Source organism: Palaemon carinicauda, chromosome 8 (genome assembly GCF_036898095.1).
Source record: "Palaemon carinicauda isolate YSFRI2023 chromosome 8, ASM3689809v2, whole genome shotgun sequence".
Classification (NCBI taxonomy): Eukaryota; Metazoa; Arthropoda; class Malacostraca; order Decapoda; family Palaemonidae; genus Palaemon; species Palaemon carinicauda.
In genome coordinates, this window is record NC_090732.1 from 142835052 (window position 1) to 142842394 (window position 7343).

The 7343-nt window shown below is 37.8% G+C and overlaps 1 protein-coding gene across 1 annotated transcript in view; it reads left to right on the top strand.

Moving 5' to 3' along the window:
* The window catches only part of Polr3A (RNA polymerase III subunit A), a 342849-nt gene that overhangs the window by 22810 nt on the left and 312696 nt on the right, over positions 1-7343 (top strand). The gene's annotated exons all lie outside the window — the stretch shown is intronic.

Here is a 7343-nt window from a genome sequence, read left to right on the forward strand (position 1 = left end):
GATTGTTCCCTTAAGGATCTAACCCAAAAGGTTATTTTCCTGTTCGCTATAGCCTCTGGGGCTAGAGTCAGTGAAATTGTGGCCCTATCCAGAGATGAGGGCCACATTCAGTTCACAGAAGTGGGAGAACTGAATCTCTTTCCTGATCCATCCTTTCTCGCTAAGAACGAGCTACCCACTAAGAGGTGGGGTCCCTGGAGAATCTGCCCTCTGAAGGAAGATATCTCTCTATGTCCTGTAGAGTGTCTAAAGGTCTATCTTCGTAGAACGTCAGACTTCAGGGGAGGGCAGCCCTTTAAAGGAGAAACCTCTGGATCAAACTTGTCCCTGAAACAACTGAGGGCGAAGTTCACCTACTTTATTCGTAGAGCGGATCCTGACAGTACTCCCGCGGGTCATGATCTGAGAAAGATTGCTTCATCATTGAACTTTTTTCAGTATATGGACTTTGAGCGTCTTCTCTCATATATTGGATGGAAATCATCCAGAGTGTTCTACAAACACTATGCTAAGCAGGTCCATGAACTGAAGCATTATGTGGTGGCGGCAGGTAGTGTATTAAAACATGTCGTCTAATTCTGCGATGAACAGTTAATTGATTAGGACAGTCAGTTAAAGGGAGGTGTCAGCACTTTTAGTGTGATCACTTTTAGATAGTGTTACTAGGGTTACACTAACTCTGTTCAATATCTCAGGTGTGGAATTATACAGATGGCACTAGTGCCGTGTGTATGTAGTACACAGTGCTGATAGAATATAACAGGAACGGAAATTATGAAGAAAATTTCATTAAAACTTTTCTTCAGTGTGAGAGTGGCACTCATCGTTTCTTCCCTTTAAAAAAAGGGAAAAATAATTTCTGTATACGTCGCAGGTATAATTCCTTTATCATTCCACATGCGTTTTACATGTTAATTCATTTAGCCATTTATTTAAAATAAATGTCTATTAGAATGTAATTGCGTCCTAATTCGCCCGACAATTGCATGTTAAGATGCCAGAGTTCTTTGACTTATTGATGTAAGTATATTTCATATCATTGTATGCTTGCAAACAATGGATATAATGGACACTTATAATGGTTCGGCAATATATACAAACCATGAGAATGTTTGTATATTCAGAGTATAACTATGTTTGTTCATACAATACAGTAGACCCCCGGGGTACGGCGTCCTCAGCTTACGTTTTTTTCACGTTACGGTGTGGAATACAATGTTTTTTCGTCCCCTCGTTACGACATTTTCCCCACTTTACGGCATCGAATTCCAAAATTCAAACTTGGCGGTTTTTAGGCGTATGACTGTGCGAGTCACTCTCCTACCACCACGCTCACACATCACTAAGAAGCTGGTCTGCTATTGGGCGGCGTCACTAAGATGCCGATACGCTATTGGCCGAAATCCCTCATACAATGCCTGAGAGAGATGCTGTCTCAGTCTCTCTCTTTGTTAATCACGCGTTCAGTAAGTAAGATTCTCGTGTGCATTTCGTAAACACTTGATCTCGTGTGAGTGCTTGTGATATCGTATTTTTTTTTTGCATTTTAGTGCTTAATTCCAACTTAATTCATTAGCCATGGGTCCCAAGATTGCTAGTGATGTTAAAGGGAAAAGTAAGATGATTATTATGGAAACGAAGCAGGAGATATTAAAGAAATACAAAAAAAGGCATGTGCGTGGGGCTTTTTGTCGATGAGGGGGGGGGGGGACTGAAGAAACAACATCGACAAAAATAAGGGAAGCCATCGGTTGATATGAAAACCTTACGAGATTCATTGAAAAAAAAAACACCCAGAAAAACTTCACACAGGTTGTCTTCTGGAGAGTGTTATTGACAAGTTTATGAGTCATTTTAGAAATATTTTGAGGAGTCGTCAGAAACAGGCTTCTTTGGATAGATATTTCTCCAAAAGAGAAGTAAGTGTCAGAAAGCAAAGATGATAAGTGATTATATTAAAAAAGCTAAAAAAATAAGAGTAATTTTTTAAGTTCTAAAAAAAAAAGATAAAAAAAAAATTTCTAAAGACAAAAAACATAAAAACAGAGCATTTTTAATTTTAAGTGTTTAATAGTAAGAATTAATTTATTATTAAGTGTACATAACATAATTAGCATTGATACGTTTTTATATCTACAGCCTCCTCCCCCCTCTGCCTCCACCCACTACCAGCTCAAGTCACATCACTCCAAAGGTAAATAAAATCTAATTTTTCCTTTACAGTACAGTATATAATTTTTATTTATATCTGTAATGTTATTTAATTATATTCTGTACAGTACATGTATATTATATATAAGTATACTGTAGTACAGTGCTTACTATACTATTTTGTTATGTACTAATTTTCAATGTTACCTGGGGTTTTGCACGCATTAGCTATTCTATTGCCCGCCATACGACATTTTCACCATACGATACCAACTCCAGAACGGATTAATTTCGTATGGCGGGGGTCTACTGTATATGCTAACCTTGAAGCCCCTTTTCCACCATCTAAAATGACTCTTCCCTATAGGGGGCAGGAAGCACTAACATCATTTATGATTAGTGATGATGACGGATAACGGTAACGTCATTTGTCTCAAATGGTCCAAATGACCATAGAAATGTTGTCCCAAGGTTAAGGTACTGCTGAAAATCCACCGATACATGAATTCTCTGGTATGCTTCCATCAGGACAACATGGCTTGAGCGCAAAAAACGGATTTTGAGCCAAGCGAAAAATTTATTTTTGGGTGAGATGGCCATGTCATCCTGATGGACCCACCCTTCTTTTCTAAAGAAAAGATGTTCACAGTATCCCTCCCGAACTACTGTATCTGTAGCACCATGTTCAATGCTACAAGGAATCTCCGCCATATTGAATATGGCGCAGTTGTGATACTCATAGTAGTATGGGAACTAGGGTAACCTTGATACGGCTCCCCTTCTAATTCTGCCACTTTCCCCCTCGAAGCGTAAACGCTATTCGGGGCTCAGATTGCTATGTGGCATGTCAAGAATACGTCCCCTGATATGCGATAGCCTTGTGAGAAATTTAAGGATATTCGTGCCAGGAGTTAGAATTCTGGAAACCTAAAGGTAAATTCTCTGGGAATATCACTGTAGTCAAATATCCCTTAGGAAGCTACTCTTAGGAACTTTCCATCAGGACAACATGGCCATCTCACCCAAAAGTAGCTCCTTTGCTACGTCTAGTATGACTCTTCCCTGCAGGGGGCAGGAAGCACCAACATTGTTTATGATTAGCAGTAATGACATATAACGATAACGTCATATGTCTCAATGGTCTGGATGACCATAGGAAAATTTGTCCCAAGGTTGAGGTACTTTAAAAAATCCACAGATACAGTACTTTTTAGTAATTCTTGTTGTATATCAAAACAGTTGTATCTCAAAGCATTTTTTCCCATTTAAAATAATGTAATATGTATTAATTCGTTCTAGCGCTATGAAACCACACCAAAACACAGCTAAATTACATATAATATACTGTATACAATTTATACACAAATAAAAGAGTAATAACACACAATGATATGATGATAATAAATTATATAAAATCAATAAAAAGAAAATGAAGGAATTCTACGTACCACAAGGAAAGATGACGTGAGGCCAACAGGAGGAGGAGGTAGGGAGGGGTGGCAGGGAACGATTTGTTTTCTTTTTATTTACGTATGTAGACTAATAACTACGTAATAAACACAAATGAAATAACATTGCTAAACTAATTTTTATTTTTTTATTTTTAATTACGTAAACACTCATTCATCATTACCTTCATGTCTGGCCTTTTTAGCCTCACCTTCCTGACTTTCATCATTTTCAGGTCTGGGCCTATCGTGCCAACTCTTTGGGTTGTCTTTATTTTTCGCTATTTTATTCATCTTCACTTTTCTAGTATTCATTCGTCATTTTTATATAATTAATCATTCTAAACGCCTTCTTATCCCTCATTCCACGTATTCCCATTCCTATTTTTCATTCCTCACATTTCCCAAATTTATTGATTTCGCTAATTTATTTGATTTAGCATAGATTTAGCTTAGGGAATGCGCTACCGCAAGGTTCAGACAATCTGAACACATGCACGCAAGCTACCGCCTCCCCCTGTCTCGTCTCTTTGTTATTTTGTTTCGTCCTTGTTTCTCACTGGCGATTTACTTAACTGTACCAAATAATAATGCATGTAATATTCACATTTTAGTATCGTATTTATAATTAAAAACATAGCGAATTATAATCTTATGCTTTGTTTACATTCAAATCAGCTGATCAACCCTGCCTGGTCCGTCGTCAACCTCAATTTTCGGATCAAATAATTCCCTTATTAAGAAGACATGCTACTGCCGATGCACGATATTTTATAGTTTTTAGCTCTGTGGTGATTGATTATACAGCGTCAAAAGATATTTAGCAAAGGAAAAAAAGATTTCATTTATTACACACACACACACACACACAGATAGAGAGAGAGAGATATCATTCATATTTCTCTTTCACTAAATATTCTATTTCGTTTTGGAAGCATTATTGCATTTTCAAGATCATTTTCTTGGGTTGTTTCTTATCACCTGCTTTGTCTTTAGCTTTGGGACCCATGGTAAATAATGAAATAGACAAAATAGCACGAAAAATAGGCAGAAATACAACGAACTACACAAGGAAGTGTTAAGGATGCAGCAACAAGAAACTAACAGACCGAACGCCATCTATCAGTCGCCTATAGAACTATCACATTGCAAAATCGTATCTTAAATATTTCGTTGTATATCAAAGCATATATATTCGAAAATTTTCTGTTGTATCCCAAAACATTCGTATATTAGGGCAATCGTATGTTAAGGTTCCAGTGTACCTTGATAACGGCTCCCCTTCTATTTTTTGCCACTTTCTCCCTCGAAGCGGAAACGCTATTTGGGGTGAAGATTGGTATGTGTCGTATCAAGATATACGTCCCCTGATATTATGCGATATCCTTAAGAGAAATTTTAAGGATATTCACACCAGGAGTTAGAATTCTGGAGACCTAACGGTTAATTCTCTGGGAATATCACTATAGCCAAATATCCCTTAGAAAGCTACCTATAGGAACCTTCCATCAGGACGACATGGCCATCTCACCCTAAAATAGATTTTCTGGGCTCTACCTGTGCCGCTCCGTGAAATGTTCATTTTACATCATTTCTAAGGTAAAAACTGCTATAAAAGGAGTTTTTACCATAGAAATGATGTAAAAGAAGCATTTCACTGGGCGGCACAGGTCTCTCGCCCAGAAATAGATTTTTCCTTCGTCAAAATCCCTTTTTCGCTTCGCTCAAAATCCGTTTTATGGACAGTTTTCCTGCCAAATGTGAGAACTTACCTTGGAACCCTTGTTGCAGTCACTTCCCAAACTTGTAATTGACGTCAGGTTTTTCTGAAAGTGACCAGCGACCCGGGCAGAATTTTAGAGAAATATTTTAAAGGGTATCATAAGCATTAACAGTTCACAGGAGCTATTGAAATGGCATATCTGGTCATAGGGCCAGGAAATGAATTCAGATGTTAAATGGAGTGACTGTGTTCGACTTTATTCTAAATTGTTCCAGAATTAGCAAAACCCCTTCCAAGAAAAGAATGAGAGATTTAGGTGCTACTGTGGTTGTTCAGAAAAGTTTCGATGACAACCTAACCTTATCACAGTGCAGGTTTACAATTGGAGATTTTCTAGACATTGCTATCATAAGCCCACAGAGATCTACACAGCTTCATATGCGGCCACACTATTCAGAGGCTACAAATTTTTAAGTAACTTTTTAGCCAAATGCTAGACTAGATATTGATAAGGACAGTATTGATTTAGGGAAAATTATTGTAGTACAGTATTTTCAGTCTTATATTTTCTTCTAGATGGTTCTTTTGATATTGTTTAGAAAACTTGTGTCTCCAGCATGTGAATATATTTGTTTTTTGTTTTTTATTATTCAAATCTTTTTTTATCTTATTTTGAGGCTGGAGTGTAAAGCAATGCTAATTTTGCCTTTAATTGCTTATTTGAATTGACAAAAAATGTTAATGTAATCCTAAGTTTTTTCTTTTTCAATTAAATATTTTTCGTTTTTATAGACAGAATTTCATTCCAGAACCTGTCACCATAGTGTCCCCTTCTCAGACTTTTTTTTTTTTTTTTTTTTTTTCCCTTAGTAGCAGTTGTTTTTTTCAAGTTATTTATCATAATTTGTTTCCCACACTGTGTCCTATTATCAGTACAAACAATTTGTCCCTTTCACCTAATGCACTTACATTGTACTTCTATCCAGTTAGCCCAATGAAAGGGAAGTTAAGAAGGAAGTAAGATTGTAGCCGGGTCCCCTTGCCCAGTATAAATCAAGGGGTGGTGCCCAGTGCTCAGTTCTCTTGACCTGTTATCTAGATATTTGGGTATTCCATTGTTGTATATTTTTTTGTGTAGTGAACGTTGGGTTGTGGTCAGCATTCGGACACTAGGCAGTTTGGGTGCTACCTCTGGCCACAGTCTGCAAACCACTACACAGTTCCCCCCCCCCCCCCCCCCCCAACGTACACAATACTTGGGGTTTCAAAGATTGAATCATCATGGGAAAAAATTCACTTGACCACATGCTTACCATTTAGTGGTGTTCTTACAAGCATGAGCCCCTCACCAAAATAAATAAAAGCCAACATTTATCACAAATGAATGCAAGAAAAGATAATACAGTCAAGAGAGGAACACGGTGGAACGTCTGTGACGGACGAGTGGGCTGTACTCTTTCTCGTTCCATCTGTCTTCAACCAATTACCTTGTTGAACCTTTTGCTACAATGACGTTCGCTTAATGTCAAAACATGCCACCGGGTACTACACACAATTTATTGGATGTCATTTACAAGTATAAACCATATGCAGGTTAAAATAACTCTTATATCCTACAAAAGAATACAGCCCATTGTCATATATCAGAACCAAGATATTTCACTATAAAAAGTCACCACTCCTCCATTCTTCAGCCAACCAACAAAGACTGGGATTCCAGCTTTTATTCCTCATTGTGTAAGCGAATTCAGTGCTTTTTGTTAGCATGTAGAATCACACCACTCTAGCCTACAGTGGCATTCCCTACACAAGACATAATTCTAACCGCCCCAGCTCTAGAGAGGTTGGGATCCTCACTTCCTACCCCTCCACCAACTGAAACACTTCCAATTCTAGTCTTTAATCATGAGTATGTAAGGGCTATTTCGGTGTATTTCCCTGTTGGCATATGTATTGGAAAGCATTCTCTGACATGAGATGTAGTTGTATCCATCTTTGCCCCAGCTCGGTACTCCTCCTCT